Here is a 14,170-nt window from a genome sequence, read left to right as displayed (position 1 = left end):
CAGAAACAGACTCAGCCGCACGAATACCCGAACGTCCCGTCTTCAGTGAGCTGTTCGTTCCAAAACGTTTCTGTTATTAATGACGGTGGAGCTGGCAGCAGCGGGGCAGAGTGATGGTTGATCAGCTGAGTGATCTGCTCTCTAACTGCGATGGAGAAACGGAGGGGTAGACAGGGAACAGCGCCCGCCCCATCGCTCTGCTCTGTACCCAGCATCTTTAACAGAGCCTACCTCTCTCTCTCTCCCTCACACACACAGTGGAACAGCATCAGAGCTGGAGCTACCCATCTCTCCCTCCCTCTCCTGTTTCTCTCTTTTTCCCTCTGCCTTTCTCGCAACGAAAGGAGAAGAAGACTATTGGACTTGGAAATACACGTGAAAAACCGTCTGTGAGTCTGAGTCTCATGGTGTCACGCTGGACTGCTGCTCTAAAACATGGGTCCCAGCCATGAGGTGAATACCTGCTGCCGCTCAATACAGTATGTGAGGGGGCTCACTCCCGCTGGTAAGTTACTAATCTCTCTCGCCTATGTGTGTGAGTCATATGTGGTTGGTTTGGGGGGGGGGGGGGGGGGGGGGGAACGATGACAGAGGTCTGGTTTTCAGTGTGGCACTGCGGTAGTCCTTGAGTGTGGAGGGAGTTTGCAGCAGAGAAGGCAGAGGGCACAGCCTATAGTTATGTGGGAGCCTTGGCTGAGGGGGAGGCTTGGCTAAGGGGGAGGATTGAGGAAAGAGAAAGATGCTCAGTCCAACACAGGCTTTTGTTGTTGATACTTTATGCACGGTTTGGATGAATATGTAGGCGTTGCAGAGGTTTTAGAGAGGGAACTACCTGTTATTTGCGTCGGGCTTTCCCTTCTGGTGACATTTTGTTCCTGGTGTATTTTGAAAGCAATGAGACAGATGTGGGTTTCAGGCTGGAGCAGAATGGACGTGGTGTTCTCTCGGCAGCATCGCTCTACAGGTACATTTGAGAAAAAGAACAGCCCTGAAGTATACTCGCCTCTGTGTGTCCGCCAGGGCTTGAACAGATAGGAAGACAAGACAGGGAATCTGCCGTCAGTAGAAAATACCAGAATTTAACGAGGTAAACCAGTAATAAGCCTGAGGTAAAATAGAACCCCCTCCGTTTTCAGTGAAAGCACATCATAACACATAAATACTGGATGTGTCTAAAGTTAAACACTATTTGGCTGTGTGTGCCAAGAGGAGGAAGATATATGATTTCTATGAAGATTTATTTAGGATTTTTTAGCGTCTAAGGAATCCAGGTGAGGCAGGTCAATATGAGGCGAGAGCTGGAGTGCTGGGAGTACTCCTCTAACCATAGGAAAAGACATTCCCACCACTGCCTGCCTAATTTACCAGAACGGCACACTCTCCCCCCTCCATCTGCATCTCTCTCCCACTCTCTTTCCCCCCTCTCCCTCGTTCTCTCTCCATCTCCCATCACTCTGGCTGTATTTAGGGCTTGTTCATAATTAAACATCATACTGAGGCATCTTTAGGGAGCAGCAGACCTCATTCAGCACTGTCACAACATTAGCTACTAAATGGGGTCAGAATTAGCCTAATCATGCATAAAAATGCAAAAAATGCACCAATATCACGCTGAATATCCTGGCTCTGCATATATTTAAAGAAGCAGTCGTCATACAGTAGTCCTCTATGGCCATCCTGCTTTCCCAAGGTTCTCTATGTAGACTGGTGGGGAGATGAATCCACAAGAGAACGCAATACTAGTGCTTTACACGTGTGAGAAAAAAAGTAAAAGTGTCCACGGTCAATCTCTGATGTCAGTCTTAACAGACAGCACTAAAGCAAAACACTATCCGAGTGTCAGGCTGCACAGAAACAAGTGAATGAATGGGATAAATAGGTTGCTACAAGATACTGTACCTCACACGCAACACCATTCCATGATAGAATAATGGCGGTAATGGTTGCATCTCTCAATAGACACTACTGTATATTGAGTTTATCACAAACATAAAATGCAGGCTAATTGAAATGACGTGAAATGGCATTACTATGAGACATGAATTATTTATGACAAGCAGTTTCAATTTGTTACTGGAATCTTGACTTGAGATCCACATGCAAACCTCAAACTCCCCTGTAGCCTACAGATGTCAGGTCTTAATTTGACCCATTTCGTTGCAGGAGGAAAACAATCCTGCAGCAGGAGGATTTGAATTAATATTTAGAATTCGCCGCCAGGGGGCAGCTGGAAGCAGTGTTTGAAGGCTGTACAATGTAGTACCGTACCTAGGCTATGATTTGGTGAGGCCATTACGAACCAACCTTCTATCATCAAGTATGCTCACGGCTTGCTAGAGCATTATGAACTGCCGTAGAGGAGTGGTCTTTGCAGCATGCTTTGGCTCCGAGCATCATGAGTTCGCTCTCAGTGCTAGGCAATCGTTTTGATACTTTATATAAATGGAAACTCATGTTGGTGTAGCCTACTGTTATTTAACTTTTTTTGTGTCATTTAGCAGATACTCTTATCCAAAGTGACTTAATTTTCCCTTACCGGTCCCCCTTGGGAATCGAACCCAAATCCCTGGCGTTGCAAGCACCATGCTCTACCAACTGAGCCGTCCTTATTTATGTTATCTGTTAAATACAACTGTCTTTAAAATAAACGGCGTGGCTGCGGATCCAACTTTTTCGGGACTAAAGATCGCGGAAAAGTCGGAACCGCAGCCACGACGTTTATTCCTGAAGCTTATGCGCATGAGCGGATGTGTATATTCCCTACTTTACGCGTAGAGAACAGGTTACTCAGACAAATAGTGCTTGTTTAATTTGTTTAATTATTTACATCACAGCTGAATCAATGTCTGCAAGATCACAATCACATAACGATCACAGTATTCTACATAACAGAACCAAATACGGTATAATAGCATAGTATAATGTTACTGTAAGACAAAAAAAAACACAGCATTTCTCTCTCTCGTGGCCAAAACTCAACAGCGCGTGCCACTAAGCCAAATAAACAGGTAGGCTATGCTACAGTTTGCTATCACCATTTGCTCTAAAATATATCTCACTGTAGGCTACATCATTCACAACACTATAACTCAAGATCTAAATGCATGTCCCCATCAAACTGATTGAAATCAAATGGTTACTACAGTGCCTTCGGAAAGTATTCAGACCCCTTGACTTTTTCCACGTTTTGTTACGTTACAGCCTTATTCAAAAATGTCCTCAATCTACACACAATACCCTATAATGACAACGCAAAAACAGGTTTTAAGAAAGAAATTACTGAAATATCACATTTACATAAGTATTCAGACCCTTTACTCTGTACTTTGTTGAAGCACCTTTGGCAGCAATTACAGTCTTGAGTAATGTTCGATCGGGTTCAATTCCAGTCTCTGGCTGGGCCACTCAAGGGCATTCAGAGACTTGTCCCGAAGCCACTAATGCGTTGTCTTGGCAGTGTGGTTAGGGTCGTTGTCCTGTTTGGAAGGTGAACCTTCGCCCCCAGTCTGAGGTCCTAAGCGCTCTGGAGCAGGTTTTCATCAAGATCTCTCTTTACTTTGCTCCGTTCATCTTTCCCTCGATCCTGACTAGTCTCCCAGTCCCGGCCGCTGAAAAACATCCCCACAGCATGATGCTGCCACCACCATGCTTCACCGATGGGATGGTGCCAGGTTTCCTCCAGACGCCAGCTCTAGGAAGAGTCTTGGTGGTTCCAAACTTCTTCCATTTAAGAATGATGGAGGCCACTGTCTTCTTTGAGATCTTCAATGCTGCAGACATTTTTTGGTACCCTTCCCCAGATCTGTACCTTGACACAATCCTGTCTCGAAGCTCTACGAACAATTCCTTCGACCTCATGGCTTGGTTATTGCTCTGACATGCACTGTCAACTGTGGGACCTTTTATAGACAGGTGTGCCTTTCCAAATTATGTCCAATCAATTGAATTTACCACAAGTGGACTCCAAGTTGTAGAAACATCTCAAGGATGATCAATAGAAACAGGATGCACCTGAGCTCAATTTCGAGTCTCATAGCAAAGGATCAGAATATTTATGTGAAAAAGGCATTTCTGTTTTTTTTTGCTTTCTCATTATGGGATATTTTGTGTAGATTGATGAGAAAAAAATGAATTTAATCCATTCTAGAATAAGGCGGTAACGTAACAATACTTTCGGAATCCAAATGCACTGTATGCAGATAATGTATTAAAGTTTCACCGGTAAAACTTGAAGAATTAACATTCACGATTGAATGCGGTGGTGTCCTTGTCTTACGCTGACGTTATACTATGCTATTATATTCGGTTCTGTAATGTAGAACACTATCATTATGTGATCTTGCAGACATTGATTCGGCTTTGGCCTAAATGTATTAAAACAAGCACCATTCGTCTGAGTAGCCTGTTCTCGACGTGTACACATGCGCAGAAGCTTCTGGAAGCTCCGGATCTTTTTGTCCAGAAGACTAAGATCCTGAAAAAGTTTGATCCTCAGCCACGGCCTAAAATGAAAGTGTCTGGTATGGTCATTTCTTATCAAGATCGGGGGTAAAATATCCCTGGACTGTCCATATTTGAAATGTGTAACTAAATCTAGTCAATCGGGGGAAATTAGTTATTTGAGCCAGAACGGTGTGGGCCTATACACTGAGCGGACAAAACTTTAGGAAGACCTGCTCTTTCCATGACATGGACTGACCAGGGGAATCCAGGTGAAAGCTATGATCCCTTATTGATGTCACCTGTTAAATCCACTTCAAATCAGTGTAGATGAAGGGGAGGAGACAAGTTAAAAAAAGATTTTTAAGCCTTGAGACAATTGAGACTTGGATTGTGAATGTGTGCAATTCAGAGGGTGAATGGGCAAGGCAAAATATTTACGTGCCTTTGAACGGGGTATGGTAGTAGATGCCAGGTGCACCGGATTGAGTGTGTCAAGAACTGCAACGCTGCTGGGTTTCTCACGCTCAACAGTTTCCCGTGTGTATCAAGAATAGTCCACCACCCAAAGGACATCCAGTCAACTTGACACAACTGTGGGAAGCATTGGAGTCAACATGGGCCAGCACCCCTGTGGAACGCTTTCGACACCTTGTAGAGCCCAATGCCCCGACGAATTGAGGCTGTTCTGAGGGCAAAAAGGATGCAACTCAATATTAGCAAGGTGTTCCTAATGTTTTGTACACTCAGTGTATGTGCGCCCCAGGCCACGATTTAACAATTTTTTAAAAATGTATTATTTTACAGTTGATTCCTAAAAAATAATCACCTCATCAACTCAGCCAGGGAAACACAAACAGTAGCCTATCATCGATTTTCACAACTTTCATTACGTGACAATGGATAGACTACAGAATATGAACAAATATGGCTCCACTGGTCCGAATGACTAGACTGCCCCCACATGGATAGAAAGAGAACTGTGGGTTTCATGAGGCTCATTTGAATTTCCTGATGCGCAGGAACATTTTCCACGACAAAAGATTGATCAAGTTAAGATCCGACATCTGTACCATGCCTTGTCAGAGCCAAAGACAGATTTAGGCTAGCGCAAAAACAATCAATTGATTTATGAAAACCTCCTTGCTTAATAAAGAAAAGAGCCAAATGGAAACCAAGCCACACGACCTACCTATCCTACAAAATCCCCACTATGAGAATATCAATATACCGTAGCACATGGATTCATGGGCTAAACAAAGATTGATTTGATACACTGGGAAAACTCATTCCCAGCAAGTATGACTCGGATTCTGAAGCGCCATGCATTTTTCAGTCAGAGCAGCAGAGCAAGTCCTACCTGGGCCTGTGGAAAGGGAATGGTGACATCTAACACCCCAAGCATTTCCAGTTAATGTATTACATTAGGTATTAATGCAATGATCGGTCATACTGATAGCTTAATCCAAAGTGAAAAATCTACATGTGGCTAGTTCATTGCACCAAACAAAACTTATTGATTATGGTTTATTCATACAAATAACAGGCAGTTACTTGTGTGTGTGTCTGGTGTGTGCACGCACATGCTTGTGTGTGGCAGTAGACCACAAGAGATGGGGTGGGTAGGTAGGAGGAAAGGGCTGGTAGGACGCCGTGGGGAGCTGACAGCTTAACATCGATCCCTAATGAATTGTTGACTTGCTGATTATTTGCAGGCGGTGTTGAGCAGATGTAAGAGGGAAGCTCTCCTCTCCAGATTACATTATGCATGGGAACCACATAATAGGCTGGCCTAATAAATGTAGTCATACTGCTAATGCTAATGACAGGCACATTTCTAGCATAGCTAATGCAGGTTTTTATGGCGGGCTGCGCAGGCAAAACATTATTTGTTGTTGTTGACTTGGGCTACATAGCAGGCTGTGATATTGTAGCAGGTAGCACTATACGGAAACACAAGGGAGCAGGTCACGTTAAAGGAACACAGTTTTAGCTTGGACAGATTTAATGGTTAATCAATGAAAAGACATGGGGGTGGGGGCCATAGACAGGAGGGGCACTTAGCTCACTCCATTTCCCTCACCCCACCTCCCCTCCCACCCCGAGGCCTCAGCAGCATGCACATGGCCAGGCTGTGGCCTCTTGATGTAGTTAAGACTCTAACATCCTACACAACAGAGAGGTGCTGAGAGATGGAGAGGGATCAATAATTCCCTTGGGTGCAGAGAGGTGGGAAGGGTATGACCGAGCGGCTGGTCGACTGTGTAACACAGAACAACAGAGGGCATGGTCTGCCGATGGAAAGACCACAAACAGGCTCCCAGCTGGGATATACAGTGTCTTCAGAAAGTATTCACACCCCTTGACTTTCCACATTTTGTTGTGTTACAGACTGAATTAAAAATGTCACTAGCCTACAGCACACACAATACCCCCTAAATGTCAAACTGGAATTGTTTTTAGACAGTTTTACAAAATGAAAAGCTGAAATGTCTTGAATTAGTACGTATCAACCGCTTTGTTATGGCTAGCCTAAATATGTTCAGGAGTAAAAATGTGCTTAACAAGTCACATAATATGTTGCATGGACACACTGTGTGTGCAATTATATTGTTTAACATTTTTTGTTTAACGTTTTTCAATGACTGCCTTATCTCTGCACCCCACACATACAATTAAATGTAAGATACCCTCAGTCCAGCAGTGAATTTCAAACACAGATTCAACATCAAAGATCAGGGATGTTTTCCAATGCTTTGCAAAGAAGGGCACCTATTGGTAGATAAAAAAAAAAATATATATATATATATATAGGTGTATTGAATATCCCTTTGAGCATGGTGAAGTTATTAAATACACTTTGGATGGTGTATCAATATACCCAGTCACTACAAACATACAGGCGCCCTTCCTAACGCAGTTACCGGAGTGGAAGGAAACCACTCAGGGATTTCACCATGAGGCCAATCTTTAATGACTGGAGAAAACTGAGGATGGATCAACAACATTGTAGTTTTACTCCACAATACTAACATACAGTGGATTCGCATTGAGACTCCCCTTTTCCCACATTTTGTTACGTTACAGCCTTATTCAAAAATGGATTAAATCTTTTTTTTCTTTAAAAAATCTACACACAATTTACACACAATTCCCCATAATGACAAAGCAAAAACAATTTTTTTGAAATTTTTGCAAATGTAAAAAAGTTAAATAATAATAATTATCACATTTACATAAGTATTCAGACCCTTTACTCAGTACTTTGTTGAAGCACCTTTGGCAGCGATTACAGCCTCAAGTCTTCTTGGGTATGACGCTACAAGCTTGGCACACCTGTATTTTGGGGAGTTTCTCCCATTCTTCTATGCAGATCCTCTCAAGCTATGTCAGCCTGGATGGGGAGCGTCGCTGCACAGCTATTTAAAAAAAAAAAAAAAGCAAAAAAAAAAAAAAAAAAATTATCCCATTTTCTCCCCAATTTTCGTGGTATCCAATCGCTAGTAATTACTATCTTGTCTCATCGCTACAACTCCCGTACGGGCTCGGGAGAGACGAAGGTCGAAAGCCATGCGTCCTCCGAAGCACAACCCAACCAGGCCGCACTGCTTCTTAACACAGCGCGCCTCCAACCCGGAAGCCAGCCGCACCAATGTGTCGGAGGAAACACCGTGTACCTGGCCCCCTTGGTTAGCGCGCACTGCGCCCGGCCCGCCACAGGAGTCGCTGGAGCGCGTTGAGACAAGGATATCCCTACCGGCCAAACCCTCCCTAACCCGGACGACGCTATGCCAATTGTGCGTCGCCCCACGGACCTCCCGGTCGCGGCCGGCTGCGACAGAGCCTGGGCGCGAACCCAGAGACTCTGGTGGCGCAGTTAGCACTGCGCCCTAGACCACTGCGCCACCTGGGAGGCCCTTGCACAGCTATTTTCAGGTCTCTCCAGAGATATTCGATCGAGATCAAGTCCGGGCTCTGGCTGGGCCACTGAAGGACATGACCCGAAGCCACGCCTGCGTTGTCTTGGCTGTGTGCTTAGGGTCGTTGTCCTGTTGGAAGGTGAACCTGCGCCACAGTCTGAGATCCTGAGCGCTATGGAGCATGTTTTCATCAAAGATTTCTTTGTACTTTGCTCTGTTTATCTTTCCGTCGATCCTGACTAGTCTCCCAGTCCCTGCTGCTGAAGAACATCTCCACAGCATGATGCTGCCACCACCATGCTTCACCGTAGGGATGGTGCCAGGTTTCCTCCAGACGTGACGCTTGGCATTCAGGCTAAAGAGTTCAATCTTGGTTTCATCAGACTAGAGAATCTTGTTTCTCATGGTCAGTCCTGTAGGTGCCTTTCGGCAAACTCCAAGTGGGCTGTCGTGCCTTTTACTGAGGAGTGATCTCCGTCTGGCCACTCTACCATAAAGGCCTGATTGGCGGAGTGCTGCAGAGATGGTTGTCCTTCTGGAAGGGTCTCCCATCTCCACAGAGGAACTCTGGAGCTCTCTCAGAGTGACCATCGGCTTCTTGGTCACCTCCCTGACCAAGGCCCTTCTCCCCCGACTGTTCAGTTTGGCTGTGCGTACCCTTCCCCAGATCTGTGCCTCGAAACATTCCTGTTTCGGAGCTCTACCGACAATTCCTTCGACGTTGTGGCTAGGTTATTGCTCTGACATGCACTGTCAACTGTGGGACCTTATATAGACAAGTGTGTGCCTTTCCAAATCATGTCCAATCAATTGAATGTACCACAGGTGGACTCCAATCAAGTTATAGAAACATCAAGGAGGACCAATGGAAACAGGATGCACCTGAGCTCAATTTAGAATCTCATAGCAAAGGGTCTGAATATTTATGTTAATAAGGTATTTCTGTTTATTATTTTGAATAACTTTGCAAAAAATGATAAACCTGTTTTCACTTTGTCATTATGGGGTATTGCATGTAGATTTATGTTTTTTTTTAATCAATTATTGTTTTAGAAGAAGGCTAACGTAACAAAATGTGGAAAAAGTCAAGGCGTCTGAAAACTTTCCAAATGCACTTTAATGACAGTGTGAAAAGAAGGAAGCCTGTACGGAATACCAATATTCCAAAACATGCATCCTGTTTGCAATAAATCACTGAAGTAAAACTGAAAAATGTCTGTCTAGCAATGATCAGCAACCAACTTGACAGATCTTGAATACTTTAAAGAAAAAAGTGCAATATTGTACAATCCAGGTGTGCAAAGCCCAGAAAGACTCACAGCTGTAATCGCCTCCAAAGGTGATCCTAACTTGTATTGACTCGGGTGTGAATACAGATATTTCTGTATTTCATGTTCAGTAAAAGTGCAAATGTTTCTAAAAACATATTTTCACTTTGTCATTATGGGGTATTGTGTGTATTAAATTCATTTTGAATTCAGGCTGTAACACAACAAAATGTGTAATAAGTCAAGGGGTATGAATACTTCCTGAAGGCACTGTAGCTAATTGGTAGTATATTAGAGGAGGGGAGTTGCAGTCACATAGCCAGTTTGGTGACTGTCTTTTGGTCTTATAATGTGATAAATCCATTCTCAAGGGGGCTAGATAATAACACAAAGATATTATGGAAAAATCCTTACACTTAAATGTTCACATGACCTGATCCCCTTGGCATACTGTTTATCATAACCCCTGTCACTGCAACCTGCTCCTCATCACTGCTTGCCTGAATGGATGGTGAATAAAACATGGTGGAATGGGACCACTTTATGAGATGTTTACCACATAAGGAGGTGGATGGAAGGAATTCACTGCACTGTGGCCTCACAGTACAGAGCCTGTTTCACTGTGTGAAAAGGTACATCAATATTTTAGGTACATCTCAACCCCCCTTCCTTTCTGCCATACACCCATAATCCATTTGGAGAATGTCAATATTCAGCACTTAAAAATGCTGTGGCATGCAACCTAGCAGGGTTAAATATAGTACAATCATATTTGTGTGAGATAGATAGCTTTTATATAGCTATAATGCTTTCCCAGCTATTCTTTGTTAGCATGCTAGCAACCTCACACATTGTTGTCGTAATTTGTAGATCAATTGGTAGAGCATTGTGCTTGTAACGCCAGGGTAATGGGTTCGATTCCCAGTAACCACCCATACGTAAAATGGATGGATAAAAGTGTCTGATAAATGGCATTTATTATTAGAACATATTCTTCTCCATTTTATAAGTAACAAACACAATTCAATTTTTGTAGTCTTTGAAGGGATTTTTGTAAGTGTGCTGTATTTTGGTAGAGTTGAAGTTTATTTAAAGAATGCTGCCTTTGCACTGTGCCTAACTGCAGCATTTGGTACTTGGTAATGCAATGCACTCTCTACTAACTGGCATGCGGTGAGTGGACTTTTCCCTCTGTTCCCGCACCACAAATGGTGCGGGAATTCTTCGCACAATCAATTGTTTTCTGTTACCACAACCTCATGGCCACAACTCGTACTTCCATGCACTGTTAAAAAACCTGGTATTTCTTTACTCTGTTTGATCTGCTGAAACCGATTCTGGGACGAGGGCAATGTAATCGCAGCAATTCAGAGAGGCAATGTCATCACATATCACAGCAATTCAGAGAGAGAGCGAGCGAGAGAGAGAGCGAGAGCGAAAAGAGGTACATTAAATAAGTGTTCTGCCGTTGCATCTTGAAACTACTCTGCCGCATATTGTATTAAACAAACCACAAGTGAAATCACTAAGGGAGCTAAATACGATAAATAACTAGACAATACGTTATACAAGTGCATGGTGTTATCACCAGTGTAAAAACACAAGCAAGCAGTGTTAGCTACATCATGATGGAAGAGTATATAACACACACTCAAACCTCCATTTAATCTAATTGAGAGTGGAAGTTATGTAAAACAGCCCCAGGCGCATTTGTTTTGTTTTTGAGGAAATGAGCATCCAGCTCGAGGTAAAAAAAAGAAAAAATGGCGGTACATACTCTGCTGTTCTATCGCGTGTGCAATGATGTCAGAGAGGGGAAAAAACAGTGTTCACTGTTTGAAGTAACGTCTTTGTTGTTGTAATACCACAAACGGGCGTGGCAGTTTCACCGCTACGGATTCCAGATTTCATTAATAACCGGGAAATGCTCGTGAGCGTCGCGGAAGCAAACAGGAGTACTTCAATTAGCCTTGTGTGAGCCTCCCTAGAGTCAGTCGACTCTTAGTTAACCAAGGAGTTTCCAATGAAACCATTTCCTTTCACAAAACCATAACAAAGGAGTCTGAAAACGGTCATTGCAAATGACAGCTAGCATTACCACACTTAACTCGCTCACTGTCTCTTAGTATTTCTTTCAACACTTAACATAAAAAGCGTTGAAATAAAACACCAAATGTGTGTGAATATTCAACATGTTGTATCATATCAGACATAGAGCAGCTTGGACAAAATCTGTACACAGGTCCTACACAGATGACTGAGCAGGAGACCATGAGGCACCAAAAAAATCTTCCACCACTTGGTTCCACCTGCGTGTGTTGACTGACTGCCATAAACAAGCTAATATAGGCACGCTCGGTCATTGTGCGTCTTCATCAGCAGCCTTGCTCTTATAGCCTTATAGACAGCTTCCTCTACCATGGCCCACAGAGCCTTAGGCTTCTGCCCTCAAGGTCCTAACTTAATCAAAACATCAATATGTGCAGTCGACACAAGCAAAACCCGGCACAGACCTGTCACCTGTGGGAACAATTTGATTCAACTCATCATAAATATGCAAGAGGGAAGAAGAGTCACAGAACAAGACCTGTGGCAAGCTTCGGAGCTATTTTGGCAGAATCTGAAATGCCTTGAGGTCAGCTAATTGGGCAGATTTGTTGCTTCTCAAGACCGTTTTGCATGGCTGACTGGGCTGCACGACCAGTACACCGGTGTTGTATGGACATGCCTGCCAACCGGAGACCTGACACGACCGTGTCGCCGGCGGTAGCTGACGTGGCAATTTTTTTCCCCTCCCATGATTTGATTTCAAGTAGAATAGCAGCCTACACAAGAAATAACTAATATTGAAAACCATCTAGATGTCACCTGGATATATGCACATACAGTCTACTCAATGGGGAGGGCATGAATGGCAACAACAACGGGAGACAGTGCCCCTTCGGTAGTTGTGTGGTAAGAAACAGAAGGAAAAAAACACAGCTCAATCAAAACCGTCTAACCTTTCCACACACCCACTACTTTCCTTTCCACACACCCACTACTTTCCTTTCCACACACCCACTACTTTCCTTTCCACACACCCACTACTTTCCTTCCCACACACCCACTACTTTCCTTCCCACACACCCACTACTTTCCTTCCCACACACCCACTACTTTCCTTCCCACACACCCACTACTTTCCTTCCCACACACCCACTACTTTCCTTTCCACACACCCACTACTTTCCTTTCCACACACCCACTACTTTCCTTTCCACACACCCACTACTTTCCTTTCCACACACCCACTACTTTCCTTCCCACACACCCACTACTTTCCTTTCCACACACCCACTACTTTCCTTCCCACACACCCACTACTTTCCTTCCCACACACCCACTACTTTCCTTTCCACACACCCACTACTTTCCTTTCCACACACCCACTACTTTCCTTTCCACACACCCACTACTTTCCTTCCCACCCCCCCACTACTTTCCTTTCCACACACCCACTACTTTCCTTTCCACACACCCACTACTTTCCTTTCCACACACCCACTACTTTCCTTTCCACACACCCACTACTTTCCTTTACACACAACCATTACTTTCCTTTCCACACACCCACTACTTTCCTTCCCACACACCCACTACTTTCCTTCCCACACACTCACTACTTTCCTTTCCACACACCCATGCTGTACTCCGGTCGCCACACTGAGCTGCAGCTACCACCTTCTCCATGGGTGGTTGTGTGTAACAGAGAGAGAGAGTTGATGTGTGCATGTGAATAGTTAATATATTCATGGCAGAGAGAAACTCAGCTAATTGGGGAGTATGGTAAAACTGGGGGGAGGGTTGTTTTACTGCTGTGAGCAAGATATGAATCGCTGTTTTAAAATTCTGATCCTCCAGCAGATCTCTTGCCCTTCAGTGATATTGAGTGCATTCCAAATATAACCATATTCCCTGTAGTGTACGACTTTTGACTCGGGCCCATAACGCTCTGGTCAAAAGTAGTGCACTATATAGGGAATAATGGTGCCATTTGGAACGCATCCATTATTAGTCTCCAACTTGTCAAATATTATATATATATATATATATATATATATATATATATATATATATATATATATATATATATATATATATATATATATAGGTCAAGTCAACCATAACTTCTAATTTTGATGGCAAAGTGACAGCAATAAAATCAAATGAGCACAGAATGTGTCAATATTCCTGAATGTCAATACATGCCTCAGTCTCTGAATAATGCCTTGTTGTACTGAGTTCATTTTTTCTGTCCATTTTCTCCCCAGATGGAAATTGACACAAGGAGCGACAGTGATTGAGGATAACAATGATGGAAGACAGAGTGATCCATCCCCAGCCCAAGCCAGAGCGTTCCTCCTCAACCGTTCCTTCGCTTCACCGACCGGCCCTCTGAAGGATACATTGACCTTCACACATCCAGCTTGCCTGACAACCTGGAGCAGGGTACATTGAAAGGTTGCTCCTCTCCTCTCTGCCAAGGACGAAACGACTACA

General features: G+C 43.8%; 1 protein-coding gene across 2 annotated transcripts in view; it reads right to left on the bottom strand.

Moving 5' to 3' along the window:
- immp2l (inner mitochondrial membrane peptidase subunit 2) overlaps positions 1–14,170 on the bottom strand; it is a 168,982-nt gene that overhangs the window by 43,893 nt on the left and 110,919 nt on the right. The gene's annotated exons all lie outside the window — the stretch shown is intronic.

This window comes from Salvelinus namaycush, chromosome 9 (assembly GCF_016432855.1).
Source record: "Salvelinus namaycush isolate Seneca chromosome 9, SaNama_1.0, whole genome shotgun sequence".
Lineage (NCBI taxonomy): Eukaryota > Metazoa > Chordata > Actinopteri > Salmoniformes > Salmonidae > Salvelinus > Salvelinus namaycush.
This window is presented reverse-complemented; position numbering and strand designations above follow the sequence as displayed.